The 24,330-nt window shown below is 47.0% G+C and overlaps 1 protein-coding gene across 1 annotated transcript in view; it reads right to left on the reverse strand.

Annotated features, from left to right (window-relative positions):
• lrrc8d (leucine rich repeat containing 8 VRAC subunit D) overlaps window positions 1-24,324 on the reverse strand; it is an 80,643-nt gene extending 56,319 nt beyond the window's left edge. The window contains exons 1-2 of the mRNA XM_033028992.1: window positions 23,990-24,324; window positions 1,213-1,347 (exon numbers count right to left, since the gene is read on the reverse strand). The gene's annotated coding sequence lies outside the window, so the exon portion shown is untranslated. The remainder of the gene's footprint in view (window positions 1-1,212; window positions 1,348-23,989) is intronic.
• Between the last annotated feature and the right edge of the window lie 6 nt (window positions 24,325-24,330).

Consider the following 24,330-nt stretch of genomic DNA (forward strand, 5'->3'; position numbering starts at 1 on the left):
CTGGATTGCACGCAACAAAAGCTTTTCACTGTACCTCGGTACACGTGACAATAAACTAAACTGTAACTGCTAAGATAATTATACAACTACTGAGATGATCAACTGTGATACTTTGAAGAAGATACATTGTGATCGTTCCAAGAAGGTTCTCGATCCAAAACGTCACCTTCCAGAGATGCTCCCTGAGCTGCTGAGTCACTCCAGCATTTTGTGTCTATCTTCTGTGATACTTCTGTACCTTGACATTTAGGTGTTCAGCGTAATGCATACAAAGTAATATGAGAAAATATGCAAGTGTTTCTTTGGCTCAAGTACAAGTCAGACAGAGGGAGAATCAGGTACCTTGCCCTTCGGCAGCACGGAGTCGCAGGTTCGATCCTGGGTTCGATCCTGACTGTGGGTGCTGTCTGTACACTAGTTCTATCCAACACACTAGGGACAATTTACAGAAGCCAATCAACCTGCAAACCCGCACGGCTTTGAAATGTGGGAGGAAACCGGAGCACCCGGAGAAAACCCACAGGGTCATGGGGAGTACGTACGAACACCGTACAGACACCACCCATAGTCATGATCGAACACGAGTCCTCTGTCACTGTGAGGCAGCAACTCAACCGCTGCCTCACCCTCTGCTGAGGGTGGCGGGACTGACGTATGATGAAAGAATGGGTATTCAATGGAATTTAGATGGATGCTAGATGCAGGAAAAATGTTCCCGATGTTGGGGGAGTTTAGAACCAGGGATCACAGTTTAAAAATAAGGGGTAGGCCATTTAGAACTGATGAGGAAAAGCTTTATCACCCAGAGAGTTGTGAGACTGTGGAATTCTCTGCCACAGAAGGCAATGGAGGCTAATTCACTGGATGTTTTCAAGAGAGAGTTAGATTTAGCTCTTAGGACTAAAGGAATCAAGGGATATGGGGGAAAAGCAAGAACGGGGTTCTGATTTTAGGTGATCAGGCACGATCATATTGAATGGGGTGCTGGCTCAAAGGGCCGAATGGCCTAATCCTGCACCTATGTTTCTATGCCCTTCCAGCAATTTGGGTTTTGATCCCTGACGTTTAGATGGCTGACAAAAGAGAATGACCATGACACAATGTTGACTTCCCATTCTTAATACGAATAACCTCAGTGCAATGGAAAAGATGAAGCCTTAACACATGGAACCCTGCAAGATTCCAACCCAGAATCCGAGAGTGTTGACTTACTTGGTTAACTGCAATGCAAAAGGGACCAAGCTTGTGGTCACCAGTTGAGGCCGTCAAAGCACTCGTGCCATTTTGAAATGGGTGGACATTGGGCGATACGCAGCTTTTCTTCAGTAATGCTGGAGTAGAGGATACCTAAACAAACAGAAGATCATGAGATGATAAGCGATAGCAGCAGTATTAGGCCATTCGGCCCATCAAGTCTACTACGCCATTAAATTATGGCTGATCTATTTCTCCCTGCTAACCCAATTCTCCAGCCTTCTCCCCGTAACCCCTGACGCCCGTACTAATCAAGAATCTATCTACCTCTGCCCTACATATATCCATTGTCTTGGCCTCCACAGCCTTCGGTGGCACAGAATTCCACAGAAATGAACCGGTTTTAAATAATATTTCCGTTTTAAAACAAAATCTCGTTGTTTATGTATTGGCATTTCCTGACAAACACCATTATGGGTTTTTACAGAAGCTATTAACGTTACAACTTTTAATAGTTTACTCCTAAGCCAAACGCTAAGTGCTCCATGTATCTCAGTGTGGATGCCAGTTATCTCTGGTCACCTTCTATTCAAAACAAAGCAAGATCGGGTATCTGTACCTCTGACTAAAGCCAGAGATAAAGGAGTGAAGAGATTGGGATTGTGAGGCCGGAGGAATGAAAGGGAGGGGGAGGGGAGAAATAGGTGCGAGTCTAGAAATTTAGAAGATTGAGGGGGGATCTTATAGATACTTACAAAATTCTTAAGGGGTTGGACAGGCTAGATGCAGGAAGATTGTTCCCGATGTCGGGGAAGTCCAGAACAAGGGGTCACAGTTTAAGGATAGGGGGGAAATCTTTTAGGAGCGAGATGAGGAAAACATTTTTCACACAGAGAGTGGCGAATCTCTGGAACTCTCTGCCACAGAAGGTAGTTGAGGCCAGTTCATTGGCTATATTTAAGAGGGAGTTAGATGTGGACCTTGTGGCTAAAGGGATCAGGGGGTATGGAGAGAAGGCAGGTACAGGATACTGAGTTGGATGATCAGCCATGATCATATTGAATGGCGGTGCAGGCTCGAAGGGCCTACTCCTGCACCTATTTTCTATGTTTCTAGCCGGGGCACAGGGGAGAGAGGGGGGACAGGAGTTGGCGAAGGAAGGGGATGTTGGCAATTACCCCAAATTGGAGAATTTGATTGTAAGCTAACCAAATGAGGTGCTGTTCCTCCGGTTTGCGTATGGCCTCACTCTGACAATGGAGGAGGCCCAGGGCAGAAAGGTCAGTGTGGGAATGGGAAGGGGAGTCGAAAGGGTTAGCAACCAGGAGATCCAGTTGGCCTTGGCAGACTGAACACAAGCATTCAGCGAAATAGTATCCGGCTTTCTAATGGCATAAAATTGAAAATCAAAACAACTGTAGATGCTGAAACGTGAAATATAAAAATAAAAAATGTTGGAATCACTCAGCAGGTCAGGCGACAATTGTGGAGAGAGAAATTGGGTTAATCACTCAGTTTTCTAACTCCATTTTTTAAAAGTTTTGTTTAGAGATAAAGCACAGAATCAGGCCCTTCGGCCCATCGAGCCCTCACCGACTAGCGACCCCCCCTACACTAGCACTATCGTGCACACCAAGGACAATTTACGATCCTCAACTAAGCTAATTAATGTACAAATCTGTACGTCTTTGGAGTGTGGGAGGAAACCGGAGCACCTGGGGGAAACTCACGTGGTCACAATTCCGTACGAACACACGGACAAACTCCGTACAGACAAGCACCCGTGGTCAGGATCGAACCTGGGTCTCTGGCGCTACAAGGCAGCGACTCTACCCCTGTGCCACCATTCTGCCCCATCTGGAAACGTTCTCCCCTTTCCACAGATACGCCCTGACTTGCTGAGTATTTTCTGTCTTTTAAGTTATTTACACCTACTGTCATGCCACAGTGCAAGTTGCACAGTGCAAGACATTACCAAGAACCTCTGGGCCTATCAATGCAGGTTGAAGCAATTTGATTTAATATATTAATTGGCGTTGTAGAAAATTAACTTGTGTTTCACTGGAACATTTCACCTCCCTGCATCCCAGCCACCATGGATAGGTGATGTTTTATGTCTGGGCCCTTCTGCAGACTGATTGTGGTGGTGGGGGGAGAGGGGGGGGGGGGGGGAATGTTAGCTGGAAGAGAGGAGTTTGAAGACAGACACAAAATGCTGGAGTAACTCAGCGGCACTGGCAGCATCCCTGGATAGAAGGAATGGGTGATGTTTCTGGTCGAGACCCTTAGTTTAGTTTATTGTCACATGTACCGAGGCACATGTTCCAGTCATCGGAAAGACAATACATGATTACTATCGAGCCATTTACAATGTACCGATGCAGGATAAAGGGAATAACATTTAGTACAATATAAAGTCCAGTAAAGCCCGATCAATGATCAAGTGAAAGCAAAATGTATAAAAATGGCCTTTATTAAAGTCTTACAATGTGCACTTTAACCACATGTGATTTTTTTCTATTACAAATCTCAAATAGCGGAGGAAAGACTAGGTGCTGAGAGTTCTCTTACACCTGCATTAAGGAGGCAATTAAACACACCTGAGCAATTACAAATACCTGTGAAACCATGTGTCCCAAACATTAAGTTGCCCTGAAATGGGAGGGGGGGGGGGGGGGGGGGGGACTATGTATAAACACAGCTGTAATTTCTACATAGTGAAACCAAAATGTATAAAAATTCCCTTTAATAAAATGATTTTTTTTCCAATACAAACCTCAAATTGTGGAGTACAGAGGCAAATAAATAAATGATGGGTCTTTGTCCCAAACATTATGGAGGGCACTGTACATGTTGGCCATGATGGCAGGAATAACACGCCTTATTTTTGTTTAGAGATACCATATGGGAACATGCTGACCATAATTTATCAGTTCACACTAGTTCTAAGTGATCCTACTTTCACATCCACTCTGTATACACTCAGGACTATTTTCACAGAGGACAGTCAACCTGTAAACCCGCACGTCTTTGGGACACTGGAGGAAACCAGGGCACCCGAAGGAAACCCATCCGGTCACAGGGAGAACGTGCAAACTCCACAACGACAGCATCCTAGGTCAGGATCGAACCCAGGTCTCTGGTGCTGAGAGGCAGCATCTCTACCAGCTGCGCCACAGTCTCGCCCAGCTGGTCACTGTCATTGTGCTGAAAATACATGTTAGAGCAGGCATACTCTGAAAAGAGCACCATTTATTGATGGGACAGGCAGCATCATTTCAATTCAATTCAATTCAATTTATTGTCATTTGGACCCCTTGAGGTCCAAACGAAATGCCGTTTCTGCAGCCATACATTACAAACAAATAGACCCAAGACACAACATAATTTACATAAACATCCATCGGCGTGCGCTCGCAGAGACCCGCCGCCATTCCCAGCCGCGCGGGGCGGTGCTGTAAGGCCCCGCTCCAGGAGCTCTTCAACCCCGCAACTCGGGCGGGAGAAGTCGCCGCTGCGGAAGCCCCGAAAAGCGGTCTCCCTCCAGGGACCCGCGGGCTCCCGGTGCCGCCGTCCGCCAAACCCGCAGTTGCAGCCTCCGAAGCTCCGGGGGTCGGGTCGCAGCAGCGTCCACCACAGCTCCACCCACTCTGGACTCGGCCAGCTCCGCGACGGTGAGGTGAGTAGTCGGCACCACAGCCCCCGGTCTTCCTGTTGGAGGCCGCTCCTCGTTGCAGCCCCAACGACAACGGAGACCCGACAAAGAAAAGGTCGGGTCTCTCGTGCAGGGAGAGATTTAAAAGTTACCCCCCACACACATACCCCAACAAAAATAACAAAAACTACATAAAAACATAGACATAAAATAATAAAAACGCAGACGGACTGCAGAGGCCGCTGCTGACGAGAGTCGCGCCGCCTACCGGATACATTCACCCATTCCTTCTCTCCAGAGATTGCTGCCTGGCCCACTGAGTCACTCCAGCATTTTGTGTCTACATTCGTTTTAAACCAGCATCTGCAGTTCTTTCCTACACACATTGCTGTCTGACCTGCTGAGTTACTCCAGCGTGTTATGGTTATCTGCGGTATAAACCAGCAACTGCAGTTTCTTGTTATTATATAATTCCCAGCATTTCCTGTTCCATTATTTCAGTCATTCTGCAATTACATGTCAGAGATGTTTTTTTTGAACACAGCTTTTTTTTTCTCCAGGCAAGTGACAGTCATAGTCCCATGTAAACAGGCCCTTCAGCCCAACTTGCCCACACTGACCAACATGTCCCAGCTACCCTAGTCCCCACCTGCCTGCATTTGGCCCATATCCCTCTAAACTTGTCCTATACATGTACCTGGCTAATTGTTTCTTAAACATTGTGATAGTCCCTGCCTCTACTACCTCCTCCAGCAGCTAGTTCCATACACCCACCACCCTTTGTGTGTAAAAGTTACCCCTCAGATTCCTATTAAATCTTTTCCGCTTCACCTTAAACCTCTACACTCTAGTTCTCGCTTCACCTACTCTGGGCAAGAGACTTTGTGCGTCTAACCAATCTATTCCTCTCATGATTTTATACACCTCTATAAGATCACCCCTCATCCCCCTGCGCTCCATGGAACAGAGACCCAGCCTGCTCAACCTCCTCTCCCTTTAGCTCAGACCCTTGAGTCTTGGCAACATCCTCGTAAATCTTCTCTGTACCCTTTCCGGCTTGACACCTTGTCACTAACAGGGAACATTTGCCGGTCAGAAGTGGCAGGGTCTAGTCTCACATTGTCCATCTTCACTCAAGCAAGATCTCACTCCCTCTTCTCCCCTCTGCCATCTGGCAGGAGGTACAGAAGTGTGAAAGCACACACCTCCAGATTCAGGGACAGTTTCTTCCCAGCTGTTATCAGACAATAGAACCATCGCGACACCAACCAGAGAGTGGTCCTACCCTACCATCTGCCTCATTGAAGACCCTGAGACTATCTTTAATCAGACTTTAATTTGCACAAAATGTTATTCCCTTTATCCTGTATCTGTACACTTGAGTGTAATCATGCATAGTCTTTTTGCTGACTGGATAATGCGCAACAAAAAAGCTTTTCACTGTACCTCGGTACACATGACAATAATAAACGAGAATGCACCACTCTGTGCCATGTTCCAGTAACATTGCCCCACACCTCACTGTTTGGCTTCAATGCCATTTAGTTTTTTTAGTTTAGTTTGGAGATACAGCGTGGAAACAGGCCCTTCGGCCCACCGAGTCTGCACCGACCAGCGAACCCCGTACGCTAGCACTATCCTGCACACACTAGGGACAATTTACATTTTTATACAAATCCAATTAGCATACAAACCTGTACGCCTTTGGAGTGTGGGAGAAAACCGAATATCTTGGAGAAAACCCACGCAGGTCACGGGGAGAACGTACAAACTCTGTACAGACAGCACCGGCAGTCAGGATCAAACCCGGGTCTCTGGCGCCGTAAGGCAACAACTCTACCGCTGTGCCACCGTGACACCCTTGGAGGTCGGGTTTAGACTGGACTAACAGTTGTGAAGTACTGTTCCCCTGCTCCAAACCCAATTTCTCATCACAGCGACTCACACTGTAACCTTGCTACACCGGACAGGTACAGCGCCTCTGGTTATAGCCTCAGCCTCAGAGTGGAGGGACGTGTCTTTGGAATGGAGATGGGGAGGAATTTCTTTCGTCAGAGGGTGGTGAATCTGTGGAATTCATTGCCGTAGACGGCTGTGGAGGCCAGGTCATTTGGGTATTTTTAAAGCAGAGGTCATTGATTAGTAAGGGCGTCAAAGGTTACGGGCCAACTGACGGCAGGAGAATGGGGTTGAGAGGGTATGATAGATCAGCCATGATTGAATGGCAGTGTAGACTCGATGGGCCGAATGGCCTAATTCTGCTCCTATGACATGAATATCAGGTAAATCACAACTGTCTGGAGAGCGAGGATCAGCGTGTGAATTTGGTGATTGATACAAAATGTTACAGTAATTCAACAGGGCAGGCAGCATCTCTGGATAGAAGGAATGGGTTTTTGGTGGCTGATGCTGTATAGCCCAGCAGTATTTTCCCTTCCAAAGCCAGCTCATATTTTCTCAGCTGTGGCAGCCTGAGCAAATTTTCTCCCCCCCTACGTACAAACACTAGAGTCAGCTGTGATCTCTTTCCCACTCCCGTCCCGCATACCGCCAGACCACTGGCTGGGCAGCCAACATCAGAGCCTACTTACAATACATACTCCTTCTGATTTACACAACTCCCAGTCATTGCAGACACTTCATTTGCCTGCTGAAAGCATCATATTCGCATGTCCTCATTTTCCAGCAAAAAGCCCCCAATATGTTCGTAAGTGATAGGAGCAGAATTAGGCCATTCGGCCCATCAAGTCGACTCTGCCATTCAAGCATGGTTGTTCTATCTCTCCCTCCTAACCGCATTCTCCTGCCTTCTCCCCATAACTCCTGACACCTGTACTAATCAAGAATCTATCTATCTCCGCAGTAAAAATATACACTGATTTGGCCTCCACAGCCTTCTGTGGCAATGAATTCCACAGATTCATCACCGCCTGACTGAAGAAATTCCTCCTCACCTCTTTCCTAAAGGAATGTTCCTTTAATTTCTGAGGCCTCTCCCACCAGAGGAAACATCCTCTCCACATCCACTCTATCCAGGCCTTTCACTATTCCGTAAGTTTCAATAAGGTCTCCCCTCATTCTTCTATACTCCAGTGAAAAGAGGCCCAGTGCGGTCAAATGCTCATCAAATATTAACCCATTCATTCCTGGGATTATTCTCGTAAACCTCCTCTGGACCCTCTCCAGTGCCAGCACTTCCTTCCTCAGATATGTAGGGAGTGGATGCAAAATTAGGATACCATAGAATGTAGAAACATGGAACATGGAAAATCTCATCTTGACCACTGCGTTGTATTTAAATTTGCGCAAAACGTCACCCTATAGCGCTAGGATTACTCGCCACCTTACTCGCCGTTCTCCTCTGCTCCAAGCCACCAAGTTTTATTCCGATCAGTGGAAGATTACAAAAGTTATGAAGGTTTAAAAAACCGTGAGATCAGCAGATTGGTCTTCTCGCCTGTCAGTCACCATGAAGGTAACGCCCCTTCCAGCACCCGCTATGATACCGCCTCCCCCATGGCTCTTCCCCTGTCGTTTTCTCCGAGCTCCCTTCCCCCCTGCCCCCACACACTTCCCCCCGCCCCCACACCCCTCCCCCCGCCCTCCACACACCCCCCTCCCTGCAAACACCCCCTCCCCGCCCACACCCCCTCCCCGCCCACAACACCCACACACGCCCACAATGCCCCTCCCCTACAACGCCACATACCCCGCCCATACACCCCTCCCCCCTCAACACCACCCACACACTCCTCTCCCCCACATCCCCCTCCCCCACAAACCCCTCCTCCAAAACATCCCTGCCCACAACCCCCCTTCCACACCCCCGCCCACACACACCCCTCCCCCAAACCCCCCCCCTCCCACATCCTCCCTCCCCCACACACTCTGCCCACACCCCCCCCCTCCCCACATCCCTCCTCCTCCCCCCCTCGCAAACCCCTCCAGCCCACATACACACTTCCTCTCCCATCCCACACCACCACCACACCCCCCCCAACGGGTCCCACTTAGTCTAGTCAAAGATAGACACAAAGTGCTGGAGAAACTCAGTGGGTCTGGCAGCATCCCTGGAGAAAAAGGATGGGTGACATTTAGGGTCAGGACCCTTCTTCAGACTGACTTGTGTGAACAGCTGATCGATGGTCAGCATGGACTTGGATGGCCAGATAATAATAATATAAACGAATATTCAATTTTCCCAGTAAAATACAAGCAAATGCAGATGCCAGCTCACAACAAAAAGGCACAAAGTGCTGGAGTAACTCATTGGGTCAGGCGGCATCTCTGGAGGGTTTGGATAGGCGACGTTTCGGGTCAGGACCCCTCTTTAGAGTCTGAACAAGGGCCTCGACCCGAAACGTCAGATATTCATGTTCTCCAGAGATGCTGCCTGACACGCTGAGTTGCTCCAGCTTTTTGTGTATCTTTGATTTAAAGTAGCACCTGCAGTTCCTTCCTGCATATAAAAATTACTCCTGCACCTATTTTCTATGTTTCTATGTAAACAGATTTAATTGCGTCGATCATAACAGACACTTAAACACACCAAGAACAAGTTAGTCAACCTCAAATCCATGAAATTAAGACTTTAGAGATGCAGTGTGGAGACACACCCTTCGCATCACCAAGTCCGCACCGACCAGCGATCACTCCATACACTAGCTCTATTTTACACGCCAGCCACAATTTACAATTTTTTCCTTTTTTTGTTTTACTGAGGCCAATTATCCTACAATCTGTACATTTTTGGAGTGTGGGAGGAAGCCGGAGCACCCGAAGGAAACCCACACGGTCACAGGAAGAAAGCACAAACTCCGTACAGGCAGCACTCGTGGTCAGGATCGAACCCGGGTCTCTGGCGCTGCGAGGCAGCAACTCTTCCGCTGTGCCACCCATCACGGCTGATTCTTGAACACAACTCGAGCAAGTTAAGGGCCCGTCCCACCTGCATGCGGCTAGCGCGACCTAACGTGGTCGCTTGAGCCGTACAGCCACGCGGGGCCGGTCCCACTTCGATCGCCGGAGCCGTATGGAGTTGTGCGGGGCTCCGAAAAACTGACACTGCTCATCCCTATTTGCCTGAAGCAAGAGGACAGGGAAGAGCAAGTCCCCTTGAACGGTCTGGTCACGTGTAGGTGGGCAAGAGAGGACAACATCATTCCATGACTCAAGTAAACAAGATGGGTGTACACGGCAACCTGGACATTTCACAGGCACCACCACGAACACTGCACCGACAGAAGTCCATTAATCTCAGAGATAAAAGACTCATGACCCGAAACATCACCCATTCCTTCTCTCCAGAGATGCTGCCTGGCCCGTTGATTTACACCAGCTTTTTGTATCTGTCTTTGGGCTAAACCCGCATCTGCAGTTACTTACTACACACAGTGCCCTCCATAATGTTTGGGACAAACACCCATTTTTTACATTTATTTGCCTCTGTACCATAATTTGAGATTTGTAATAAGAAAAAAAATCAAGTGGTTAAAGTGCACATTGTCAGATTTCATTAAAGGATATTTTAATATATTTTTATACATTTATACATCGAAAGAACTGCCAACAACAAAGTGAGGTGGAGGACATTTATCAATGGCCCATGCTCCCTGGAGGAGCAAAGGGCTTGAGAAGAAGATTTGTATACATTTTGGTTTCACCATGTAGAAATTACATCTGTGTTTATACATAGTCCCCCCATTTCAGGGCACCATAATGTTTGCGACACATGGCTTCACCGGCGTTTGTAATTGCTCAGGTGTGTTTAATTGCCTCCTTAATGCAGGTATAAGAGAGCTCTCAGCACCTAGTCTTTCCTCCAGTCTTTCCATCACCTTTGGAAACTTTTATTGCTGTTTATCAACATGAGGACCAAAGTTGTGCCAATGAGAGTCAAAGAAGCCATTATGTGACTGAGAAACAAGAATAAAACTGTTAGAGACATCAGCCAAACCTTAGCCTTACCAAAATCAACTGTTTGGAACATCATTAAGAAGAAAGAGAGCACTGGTGAGCTTACTAATCGCAAAGGGACTGGCAGGCCAAGGAAGACCTCCACAGCTGATGACAGAAGAATCCTCTCTACAATAAAGAAAAATCCCCCAAACACCTGTCCGACAGATCAGAAACACTCTTCAGGAGTCAGGTGTGGATTTGTCAATGACCACTGTCCGCAGAAGACTTCATGAGCAGAAATACAGAGGCTACACTGCAAGATGCAAACCACTGGTTAGCCGTAAAAATAGGATGGCCAGGTTACAGTTTGCCAAGAAGTACTTAAAATAAGTACAGTTTGCCAAGAAGTACCACAGTTCTGGGAAAACGGTCTTGTGGACAGATGAGAGGAAGATTAACTTATATCAGAGTGATGGCAAGAGCAAGGTATGGAGGAGAGAAGGAACTGCCCAAGATCCAAAGCATACCACATCATCTGTGAAACACGGTGGTGGGGCTGTTATGGCCTGGGCATGTATGGCTGCTGTAGGTACTGGCTCACTTATCTTCATTGATGTTACAACTGCTGGTGGTAGTAGCATAATGAATTCTGAAGTGTATAGACACATCCTATCTGCTCAAGTTCAAACAAATGGCTCAAAACTCATTGGCCGGCAGTTGATTCTACAGCAAGACAATGATCCCAAACATATTGCTAAAGCAACAAAGGAGTTTTTCAAAGTGGTCAATTCTTGAGTGGCCAAGTCAATCACCCAATCTGAATCCAATTGATGCATGCCTTTTATATGCTGAAGGGGACTAGCCCCCAAAACCACATGTTAAAGATGGCTGCAAAACAGGCCTGGCAGAGCATCACCAGAGAAGACACCCAGCAGCTGGTGATGTCCATGAATCACAGACTTCAAGCAGTCATTGCATGCAAAGGATTTGCAACAAAATACTAAACATGACTACTTTCATTTACATTACATTGCTGTGTCCCAAACATTATGATGCCCTGAAATAGGTGGACTATGAATAAACACAGCTGTAATTTCTACATGGTGAAACCAAAATGTGTAAAAATGGCATTTATTAAAATCTGACAATGTGCATTTTAACCTCATGTGATTTTTTCTATTACAAATCTCAAATTGTGGAGTACAGAGGCAAATAAATAAATGAAGGGTCTTTGTCCCAAACATTATGGAGGGCACTGTATTAAAATTACATTAACTGACTTCAATAGTTGTTCGCGCAGCACAGTGGCTCAGCGGTAGAGTTGCTGCCTTACAGCGCCAGAGACCTGGCTGCAGGGTGCTGTCTGTACGGAGTTTGCACGTTCTCCCTAAGACCTGTGTGGGTTTTCTCCGGGTGCTCCGGTTTCTTCCCACACTCCAAAGACGTATAGGGTTGCAGGTTAATTAGCTTGGTAAAATTGTAAATTGTCCCTGGTGTGAGTAGAATGGAGATTTTGTGTGGGGATTGCTGGTCGACACGGACTCGGTGGACCGAAGGGCCTGTTTCCATCCTGTTTCTCTAAACTAAACAACGTTCAAAGCTTCTACCACCCTCTATGTAAAAACACATTTCCAGAGCTTCCTCCCGACAGGCACGATTCTAACTTTACACTGCATGTCCTTGTACTAAACTTGAAAACCAACAGAAATAGAGGACATACCTTATTTGGTTTCCCCAAACAAATCACCTTTGTACGAAAGAAGAGTTTCTATAATCTTGCTTCATAATTTAACAGAGTGTGGATATTGATTGCAGACATCTCTGCTATACTTCCTCCAAGGCCAAGACTTTCTTTTTTAAAATACTTTTGGGAGCTACAGCGTGGAAGCAGGCCCTTCAGCCCACCGAATCTGCACCAACCAGCGATCAGTACTATCCTACACACTATGGACAATTCACAATTTATTCCCAAAGCCAATTAACCTACAAACCTGGACGTCTTTGGAGTGCGAGAGGGAACAGGAGCACCCGGAGAAAACCCACGCGGTCACCAGGAGAACGTGCAAACTCCGTAGAAACAGTACCCGAGGTCAGGATCGAACCTGGTATCTCTGGCGTTACAAGGCAGCAACCCTACTGCTACGCCACTGTGCCGTCTTAGAGATATTGCTGGAAGAGCCCAGGCATGGTGTAAAGCAGGTCTTTGCAATGAACTGTAGCATAACTTCTAACCCCCCACCCTCCCCCATGTAATTCAGTGTCCAGGCAATCACCGCAAGTATTTTATTAACTTATTTGGGTCTTTCCTATACTTGCCCGTGATATTTTAATGATCTGCCTACACGGGCATTTAAATCTCTTTGCAACTCAACTCCTTCTGCCTCTACCCCAATGAGGACCTTGGACTTGGCGGCATGGTGGTGCAACAGTAGAGTTGCTGCCTTACAGCACCAGAGACACTGGTTCGATCCTGACTACGGCTGCTGTCTGTACAGAGTTTGTACGTTCTCCCTGTGACTGCGTGGGTTTCCTCCCAAACTCCAAAGAGGTACAGTTTTCCGGAGGTTTTTGTCAGTCTCCCTAATGGTTGAAAGTGGTTTCCGCTCCTTCTATGTTCCGGCGATTATTTCAAAAAATTCAAAACCGGCCGCGACTAAAAATAGGTTGCCGTTTTAAAAATCGGTAATTTTTTAGACGAAGCTGGTTGCGATGCTAGTTGAAGCTAGTTGAAGGTGGTTGCCAGAGGTTGCAGGTAGTGGAAGGTAAGACCTTCCACTACCTGCAACCTCCGGCAACCACCTGCAACCTCCGGCAACCACCTTCAAAGTCTCCAGAGGTTTCCGTTCAGGTTTCCTAAGTGGGACAGGGGCATTACTCAGCGGGATAGGCGGCGTCTCTGGAGAGAAGGAATGGGTGACGTTTCGGGTCGAGGCCCTTGTCACGACAGCATTTTGTGTCCATTCAGAGATGGCCCATTCATCAGACCTACACACCAGCAGTAAGGATCTGCCTTACTGTGCTAACAATCGTTACAACATCACTTGGATGAGTTTCTATACATATGATGCAGCAAGATAAAGAGGCCCACCCTGTAACCCATGAGGACAATAACATTTTATTTTAGAAACAGAAATGGACAAGGTCACATTATTGTGTTTAAGAAGGAACTGCAGATGCTGGAAAATCGAAGGTAGACAAAAGTGCTAGCGAAACTCAGCGGGAGCGTAGGAAATAGGCAACGTTTCGGCCCGAAACCCTAGGGTTTCGGCCCGAAACGTTGCCTATTTCCTTCGCTCCATAGATGCTGCTGCACCCGCTGAGTTTCTCCAGCACTTTTGTCTACCAAGGTCACATTATTCTCAGCTGTTTCAGATCTGCAGTATCCTTGTACGTAAAAGTTATGCAATAGAAAATGATACGAATGGATTAAATATTGATCCTTCTTCATTGGCAGGGGTCATTGCCAAAACAAGAGTGACTCCGTCTCCGGAGTATCAGATGCTCTTGTGTTCCCACTGATGGCCAAACTGTTTTCTAATTATAAAAGTCTTGACAAACAAAATCTAAGATCATTTAAGGGGAAAAATACTGCACAACTGGAAGGCACAATGATGGAGCGGACTTGTTGAGAATGAAGCAATTCAATTTGCAGAGGGCAGCCACGGTGGCACAGCAGTAGAGTTGCTGCCTCGCAGGGCTTGGAGCGCAGGAGACCCGGGTTCGATCCAGACTACAGGTGCTGTCTGCACGGAGTTCGTACCTTTCTCTTAATGATAGCGGAGTCAGGGGATATTGGGAGAAGGCAGGAACGGGGTACAGATTGGGGATGGTCAGCCATGATCACATTGAATGGCGGTGCTGGCTCGAAGGGCCGAATGGCCTGCTCTTGCACCTTTGTCTAAAGTGGTCAACAGAATCAGCCCCTTGAATTTCATGGAAATGCAAGGGGAAAAAAGAGCATTTATAATAATGCTCGATACACATACAGTTCAAAGGCGAGTTTAGCAGACTGAAGGAAGATTTAACTGGGATTACGATTTGAGGTTGGCATGGTGGCGCAGCAGTAGAGTTACAGACACCCGGGTTCGATCCCGACTACAGGTGCTCTTTGTATGGAGCTTGCATGTTCTCCCCGTGACCTGTGTGGGTTTTCTCCCACACTCCAAAAGACTAGGCTTGTATTCACTGGAGTTTAGAAGGATGAGGGGGATCTCATAGAAACATATAAAATTATAAAAGGACTGGACAAGCTAGATGCAGGAAAAAATTTCAGAATGTTGGGCGAGTCCAGAACCAGGGGCCACAGTCTTAGAATAAAGGGGAGGTCATTTAAGACTGAGGTGAGAAAAAAACTTTTTCACCCAGAGAGTTTTGAATTTATGGAATTCCCTGCCACAGAGGACAGTGGAGGCCAAATCACTGGATGGATTTAAGAGAGAGCTAGATAGAGCTCTAGGGGCTAGTGGAGTCAAGGGATATGGGGAGAAGGCAGGCACGGGTTATTGATACGGGACGATCAGCCATGATCACAATAATAATAATAATAATAAATTTTATTTAATGGGCGCCTTTCAGACATCTCAAGGACACCTTACATAGTAATCGGAATAAAAACATATAATCGGAATAGAACAGGTAAAAAAGACATCACAGAGACACAAATTAAAAACAGAATTCAATCCAAAAACAAAAAATCAAAAACAGTGTGAATGGCGGTGCTGGCTCAAAGGGCCGAATGGCCTCCTCCTGCACCTATTTTCTATGTTTCTACGTATGGGTTTGTCGGCTAATTGGCTTGGTGAAATTATAAATTGTCCCTAGTGTGTAGGATCGCGTTAGTGTACGGGGTGATCGGTGGGCGGCGCAGACTCGGTGGGCCGGAGGAGGGCCTGTTTCCGCACTATATCTCCAAAGTTTAAAGTTAAGTCTGGAGACTGTTGCAAATGGCGAGGTGGATCAGTGCATTTTGAGAAGTTTTGGAAAGGTGCATTTGGGGAGAGAGAGTACCCCGTTCCTGCCTTCTCCCCATATCCCTTGATTCCTTTAGCCCCAAGAGCTAAATCTAACTCTCTCTTGAAAACATCCAGTGAATTGGCCTCCACTGCCTTCTGGCAGAGAATTCCACAGATTCACAACTCTCTGGGTGAAAATGTTTGTCCTCATCGCAGTCCTAAAAGGCCTACCCCTTATTCTTAAACTGTGACCCCTGGTTTTGTACTGAAACACCAAGAACATTTTTTCCTGCATCTAGCCTGCCCAATCCTTTAAGGATTTTACAGGTTTCTACAAGATCTCCTCTCATCCTTCTAAATTCTAGTGAATACAAGCACAGTCGACCCATTCTTTCATGATATGTCAGTCCCGCCATCCCGGGAATTAACCTGGTGAACCTACGCTGCACTCCCTCAATAGCAAGAATGTCCTTCCTCAAATTAAGAGACCAAAATTGCACACAATAATCCAGGAGTGGTCTCACCAGGGCCCTGTCAACTGCAGTAGGACCTCATTGTTCCTAAACTCAAATCCCCTCGCATTGAAGACTGCATGCTTACTTACAGTGACTGATGTACAAGGACACCCAGGTCTCATTGAATTTCCCCTTTTCCTAATCTGACATCATTCAGATAATAATCTGCCTTCCTGTTCTTGCCACCAAAGTGGATAACCTCACATTTATCCACACTATACTGCATCTGCCATGCAGCTGCCCATTCACCTAACCTATCCAGATAGTTGAGGCAGGGACCATCCCAACGTTTTAAGAAACAGTTACATGGATAGGACAGGTTTGGAGGGATATGGACCAAACGCAGGCAGGTGGGACTAGTTTAATTTAGAAATACAACGCAGATACAGGCTACTCGGCCCACCGGGTCCACGCTGACCAGCGATCCCCGCACATTAATGCTATCCTACACACACTAGGGACAATTTTGACATTTGACAAACCTGTAGGTCTTTGGAGTTTGGGAGGAAACCGAAGATCTCGGAGAAAACCCACGTAAGGTCGCAGGGAGAACGTACAAACTCCGTACAGACAGCACCCCTGGTCGGGATCGTACCCGGGTCTCCGGCGCTGCATTTACTGGAAAGGGCCTGTCCCACGAGCATGCGACCTGCATGCGGCAAGCGCGACCAAACCGGAAGCGGGGGCCGCGTGGAGGTCGAGTGATCTCCGTACAGGGCCTGTCCCACGAGCATGCGCCTGCATGCGGCGAGCGTGACCAAACCGGAAGCGGGGGCCGCGCGGAGGTCGAGTGAGTGACGTGAAGTACGAGCGAAGTCTGCGGGAAGTTCGCTCGTGACGTACGACGTCGAGACGCTGCGCACGCCTGTCGAGGCGGTGTGCACGGTGTCGAGACGGCTGCGGGCCGGCAGGCCATTGCCGCGCAGAATTTTTGAACACGGTCAGTTTTTCTGATCCCAGCGCGATGTCAGGACCAGCTCCGCACAACTCCATACAGCTCCGGCGATCGAAGTGGGGCCGGTCCCGCAAGGCCGTACGGCTCAAGCGACCACATTAGGTTGCGCTTGCCGCATGGAGTCGCATGCTCGTGGGACAGGCCCTTAAGGCAGCAACTCTACCGCTGCGCCACTGTGATATGTTGGCCGATGTGGGCAAGTTAGGCCGAGGGACCCGTTTCCACGCTGTGTGACTCTGTGACTGCGTAAACATCATGCGGGTCCCTCTTATCTGCATGTTAGAGTTTCCATTATTCAGTGAGATTCTCCAAGTTGGTTCTGACAATCCCTTCTTTCATCCACTGAACTAGGGCCCCCTGAACACGAGATTAGTCACTGTACTGGGCAGAATAGGAAAGTACATTGCTCATATGGTGCAAGACGCAAATGGTGGTGACCTTGTACAAGAATACACAGAAGGTTAGCGCTACTGGGACAGCAAGTAATTAGGAAAGCAAACAGAATATTCTCTTGTGAAGGAAGGAACTGCAGATGCTGGTTTAAACCAAAGATAGTCACAAAAAGCTGGTCAGACGGCACGTCTGGAGATAAAGGAATACGTGACGTCATGGGTCCGAAGAAGGGTCTCGACCCGAAAAGTCACCTGTTCCTGTTCTCCAGAGATGCTCTCTGACCCGCTGAGTTTACTCCAGCTTTTTGTGTCTATCTTCAGAAGATTCTCTTGTATAGCAAGAGGGACTGTGTAAATGGGAGGAGCGTCTTGCTAACAACACTACATATAAATGTGGCACGGTGGTGCAGCGGTAGACTTGTTGCCTTACAGCGCCACAAACCCGTGTTCGACCCTGACTGCAGGTGCCGTCTGTACAAAGTTTGTTCGTTCTCCCCGTGACCTGCGTGGTTTTCTCCGGGTGCTCCGGTTTCCTCCCACACTCCAAAGAAGTGTGCGTTTGTCAGCTAATTGGCTTGGTAAAATTGTAATTTGCCCCTAATTGGATACTGTCAGTGTGCGGGGGTCGCTGATCACCACAGACTGGGTGGGCCACAGAGCCTGTTTCCATGTTGTATCTCTAAGCTAAACCAATTGGGTCGGACCCCACATCAGGAACACTGGTCTCATTTGCAGGACATAGACCTGCCTTGTACGCATGAGGGGGGAGAATGAGGGAGCGGTCTTATGAGACAAGATTACACATACTCTGGAAAGATGACATGCAGTCCTGAAGGAATACGAAAGGCAGATCCCGTGAGGATGTTACTCATGCTGGTGGGAGCAACTTCACAGGGTAAAGCCTCATTCATTTAGATATGTTTTTTAGCATTAGTTTAGTTTAGAGATACAGCACGGAAACAGGCCCTTCAGCCCACCGAGTCTGCACCGACCAGCGATTCCTGCACATTAGCACTATCCCACACTACAATCCTTCTCCGTGGATTGTCACCTTGTCGTGCTGGAGAAGCTTGTGTGGACCGGAGATCCTGAGAGCGATGCCGTCTGGAGCCATGCTCCTGGTAGGGTCACCCATGGCGGTAAGGTCGAGGGGGAGGTCTCTGACAAAGAGCAATCCAACCAAGACCTGAACGGTGGAACAGGCGGAGGACGATGGCTGACTTTAGTGGAGCGTCACAACGGCTGGGAAGGCGGATGGATGAAGGCTGCAGCAGAAAAGGGTCTCTGGTCGTCTTGGACTCCATGCCACTGGATGCTGACCCAGATCTGTCAAGGACCGTGGGGTGGCTGTCTGTGCACCAGTCTCCCCACGTTAAACAAAGTCACACACAGGCGTCCTCCATATAGGGAATAGCACCCTGGAGACACCCATGGTCAGCCATGACCGAAGGGGGCCTAAGACACACACACACACTAGGGACAATTTACAATTTTGTCAAAGCCAATTAGCCTACAAACCTGACGGTCTTTGGACTATGGGAGGAAACCGAAAATCTCAGAGAAAACCCACGTGGTCAGTTTTCACGCTGTATTGCTCTATGTGCAGACATAGAGGCAGTGCACTCACTACCTTCAGAAGGTCAATGTAGAGTCAGAAATATGGATCTTGCAGTCACATATGAAGTCTCAAATGGCATAAGCCTTTAAAAGGTCCAAGAACAAGTTGGGACAATTAAATAAAGCACAAGATTCAGCTTGAAGAAGGGTCCTGATCCAAAATGCAGCGGCCTCAACTACCTCCTCTGGCAGCTCGTTCCGTATTCCCACCACCCTCCGAGTTAAAATGTTCCTCTTAATCCTTGCCCATCTCACCGTAAACCCATGACCTGTGTAGGAAGGAACTGCAGATGCTGGTTTAAACCGAAGATACACAAACTGCTGGAGTAACTCAACGAGACAGGCAGCACCTCTGGAGAGAAGGAATTGGTGACGTTTGGGGTTGAGACCCTTCATCAGCCCTTATTCCTCTACCCCGGGTAAAAGACTCCGTGCATTCATCCAATCTTTCATGCAAAGAGATTTCCAGGTGGGTGTACACAAAGAATAAGCACAACTTCACCATGGACCTCTGGAAATCTCTGCCCCATGGGTGCTCAAAGTGGAGGAGGAACATGTTGCGAATCTGAGGTCCATGTATTGGAAGCACACAAAAAGTACCATGTCAAGTCATGGAGTGATACAGTGTGGAAACAGGCCCTTCGGTCCAACTTGCCCACACCAGCCAACATGTCCCAGCTACACTAGTCCCACCTGCCTGCATTTGTTCCATATTCCTCCAAACCTGTCTGATTCATGTACCTGTCTAACTGTTTCTATAAACGTTGGGATAGTCCCTGCCTCAACTACCTCCTCTGGCAACTTGTTCCATACACCAACCACCGTTTGTGTGGAAAAAGTTACCTCTCAGATTCCTATTAAATCTTTTCCCCTTCACCTTGAACCTGTGTCCGCTGGTCCTCGATTCCACTACTCTGGGCAAGAGATTCTGTGCATCTACCCAATTTATTCCTCTCATGATTTTATACACCCAAGGAGGCGAAAGAAGCAGATCATTGACAACCTACCCACCATCCACCAGTCCTATTGGCACATCCTGCCACATCAGAAGAGTCTACAGCTCCCACTTATGCCTTGTCGGCCATTTTGAAATCAGAAAATAAGCGCGTCAATAATCTCTAGGTTGTACCAAAGAAGAGAAGACGGAAGCAGAATTAAACACTAACTTTTGAAGTGAGTGCGGATGGATACTTGAAAATAATAACACTTTAAAGGCATGACAAGAACTAAGAGCAGTGAAACAGAACCATTTGGACAAAAATAAGACAAAATGCTGGAGTAACTCCGCAGTTCAGGCAGCATCTCTGGAGAACATGGATAGGTGAGGTTTTGGGTCAGGATCTTGTTGAAACACCATTTAGACCACTCTTTTACAAAAGCCATAATAAAGACAATATTTTGAATAGTCTTGCCTTGTGCTGTATCATTCAATGAAAGGTAAACCCAAGTTATTACTGAACATGACAGATCATCAAAAAAATATTGCCTTATCCTTAGAAGAAATAAAATTAATAGAGCTTCAGACGGCGATTTAAAAAAATGATGGGATTATGGGATGACATTGATAATGTAAATGGATGCATTTGCCACTGTTACTGAGTAGGCATTATTTAATCAAGCAAATCGCCAAATGCTAAGCTTTCCCTGTTTTCCAAAATCAAAAGAACAAAAAATTAGCTTTATTAGCTAAAAACCATTGCTAACCCTTCTTTTAAAACAAACAAAATGCTGGAGTAATTCAGTGGGTCAGGCAGCAGTTCTGGAGAATATGGACAGGTCAATGTTTGGGTCGGGATCCTTCTTCAGACTGGATCCTCCTTAGCTAGGCCTCAGTTACAGAAGAACCACTATCTTGGTGACCCTCAGACTACCTTTGATCAGACTTTGCTGGCTTTACCTTGCACTAAATGTCAATCCCTTATCATGTATCTGTGCACTGTAAATGGTTCAGAAAAACATAGAACATAGAAGCAGGAGTAGATCATTCGGCCCTTCGAGCCAACACTTCCATTCAATATGATCATGGCTGATCATCCAAAATCAGTACCCCGCTCCTGCTTTCTCCCCATATCCCCTGATTCTGTTAGCCTCAAGGGCTATATCTAACTGTCTTTAATACATCCAGTGAATTGGCCTCCACTGCCTTCTGTGGCAGAGAATTCCATAGATTCACAACTCTCTGGGTGAAAAAGCTTTGCCTCGATTGTAATCATGTATTATTTTTCCACTGACTGGTTGGTACGCAACAAAAGCTTTTCACTGTACCTCGATACAGGTAACAACAAACTAAACTCAAACCGAAACTGCTATTAAATAAAATGACCAGCAGGAAAATATTTAAAAGAAATAACATCAAATATGGGATATGTCTTTCTGAGAGGTGGTTGGTAGCTGGTGAAATGACCAATGCTTCATTTGATGCATGACTGGATGTTAAATCATTTGGGTCAACCTTTCGAATCCTGAACTTTCTCCTCCTGAGCCATGAATGCAGTAAACAGTCAGAACCTCCCCCTCCCCCGGATAGAAATAATAAATACTATGCAGCACAGAAACAGGCCCTTCCACCCAACTCCTCCATGCCCCATCAAAGCTAGTCCCATTTGCCTGCATTTGGCCCATATCTCTCTGAACATTTCCTATCCATGTATCTGTCCAAGTGTCTTTTCAATGCTGTTATTGTACCCGCCTCAACTTCCTATCAGTCTGAAGAAGGTTCTCGACCCGAAACATCACCCATTCTTTCTCTCCAGAGATGCTGCCTGTCCCGCTGAGTTACACCAGCATTTTATGTCTATCTTCAATTTAAACCAGCATCTGCAGTTCCTTCCTACTCAACTTCCTATTAAATTGTGCCCCTCTCACCTTAAACCTATGTCGGGTTGTTCTTGATTCCCCTACGCTGGGTAAAAGTCTTTCACCCTATTAATTCCCCTCATGATTTTATACACTTCCATAAGACCATCCCTTAACCTCCCGTTCTCCAAATAACTATAGTTATTTACTACTATACTCGCACTATAGCTCAGGCCCTTCAGTCCTGGCAACGTCCTTGTAAACATTCTCTTCATGTTTTCCAGATTAATGACTTTAGATTTCACTTTAAACTTTAGAGATACAGCACGGAAACAGGCCCTTCAGTCCACACCGACCAGCGATCACCCCGTACACCTGCACTATACTACCCACTAGGGACAATTTACAATTTTTTAGCCAAAGCCAAATAACGTACAAACCCGTAAGTGTGGGAGGAAACCCCACGCAGTCACAGGGAGAACGTACAAGCTCCGTCCAGACAGCACCTGTAGTCAGGATCACTGTGCCACCCCGATAGAAGGGTGACCAAAACAGGTCACAATACTCCAAATGCAGCCTCACCAATATTTTGCACAACTGTAGCATAACGTCCCAACGTCCACACTCAGTGCCCCTGAATTATGAAGGCCAATGTACCAAATGCCTTCTTTACCAAAAAAGGTAGACACAAAATGCCAGAGTAACAGGCAGCATTTCTGGGTAGAAGGAATGGATGCTGTCTGTTCTGCTGAGTTACTCCAGCATTTTATGTCTGTCTTTGGTGTAAACCAGCATCTGCAGTTCCTTCCTACCAACCTGTGACGCCACTTGCAAGGAACTGTGTACCCGTGTTCTTAGATCCCTCTGCTCTTCAACATAGCTTTAAGGTGAGAGGGGCAAAGTTTTCCCCCCCCATACATAGACGCTTGTGGGTACTTGAAACATACTGCCAGGGGTGAAACATACTGCCAGCCAGGTTCAATGGTGGCATTTAGGAGGCCTTTGGATAGGCACTTGGCTATCTATGCAGGGAATGGAGGGGTAGGGATTATGTGCAGGAAGATAAGAGTCAGTCTTGGCATCATGTTCGGCGTGCCGAAAGGCCCGTTCCCGCACTGTACCGTTCCATGTTCACACAAAGGGTGGTGAGTGTATGGAACAAGCTGCCAGAGGAGAGTTGAGGCTGGGACTATCCCAACGTTTTAAGAAACAGTTAAGACCGGTACAAGGATAGGACAGGTTTGGAGGGGTATAGACCAGGTGGGACGAGTGTAGCTGGGACATGTTGGCCGGTGTAGGCAAGTTGGGCCATAGCACCCGTTTCCACGCTGTATCACTCCATGACTGCATGTAGTATGATCGAAAATAAACTGATATTTCTGGGGCACTGTAATTGATGTACAAGCCTCATCTATTACATTAGTTACAGTGTAATACAGCAACTGTATCACTGTGCTGTATTTGAGGACATGCTCCCACAAAACAAAATCCACACATTGTCTCAATTCAAGGGAGTCTAATGGAGAGGAAAATACATATGCTGGGTATCTGTTTGAACGAGCTCCAACCTATGAACTCAGGAGGACACAATATTACTGAAAACAACTTTTGTGCAACCCTTTTTAGCTTGGCTATTTTGGCCATGGGTTTTAAAAAAATATATATAAACAGATGAGTCAAAATAATGCAATTTTCTTTAAGATGCTAGTTCACACACTGAGCTTTGCCAGACTAACACACACACACAGACACTCACTCACACACACACGGTTGAAATACTGTCCCAAGACGGTAATTTCACCCTAATGTGTCATTTCTCTCCGCCGCTTCAGAACGTCAGTAAACTTATCACACAACATGTTAAACATTAAAAACAGGCTTTTACTTTCCCAATTCAGCAACAGCAAAACGTGACGCGGGGTTTATTCCTTTGGGTCAAAATATTTACTAGACTCTAGACTAGATTCCGTTAAAAAAAAAAAAAAAAGAGAGGTTTGGTGGTAGAAGATGCTTACATTTCAGGCGAGAGTGCATTATGTTTCAGATGATGTGAGCTGAGCAGCCATAGTGTGGAGTGAGCAGGCAGGGAGATCTGAAGAAACAGCAGCACATTGCGTTTGCTTTCTCTCCCTTCTCCTAGAGAGCTTCTCCAGACACGATGCCGGCTTCCACACTGCCGAGCCGCTATGGTGGCAGCCCTTGCTAGCGGTCAGGGTTAGCCGGGACCGGCTTCTCTGCATCTTGCCCAACAATGGAGGGGAGGGGATGTCGATCTGCCATTTGCTCGCTGCAGTCTTTCTGTATTTTTGTATTCACCGGCAGCAGAGTGACAAGACGGGGGGGGGGGGGGGGGGGG

The sequence above is a fragment of the Amblyraja radiata genome, chromosome 10 (genome assembly GCF_010909765.2).
Source record: "Amblyraja radiata isolate CabotCenter1 chromosome 10, sAmbRad1.1.pri, whole genome shotgun sequence".
NCBI lineage: Eukaryota > Metazoa > Chordata > Chondrichthyes > Rajiformes > Rajidae > Amblyraja > Amblyraja radiata.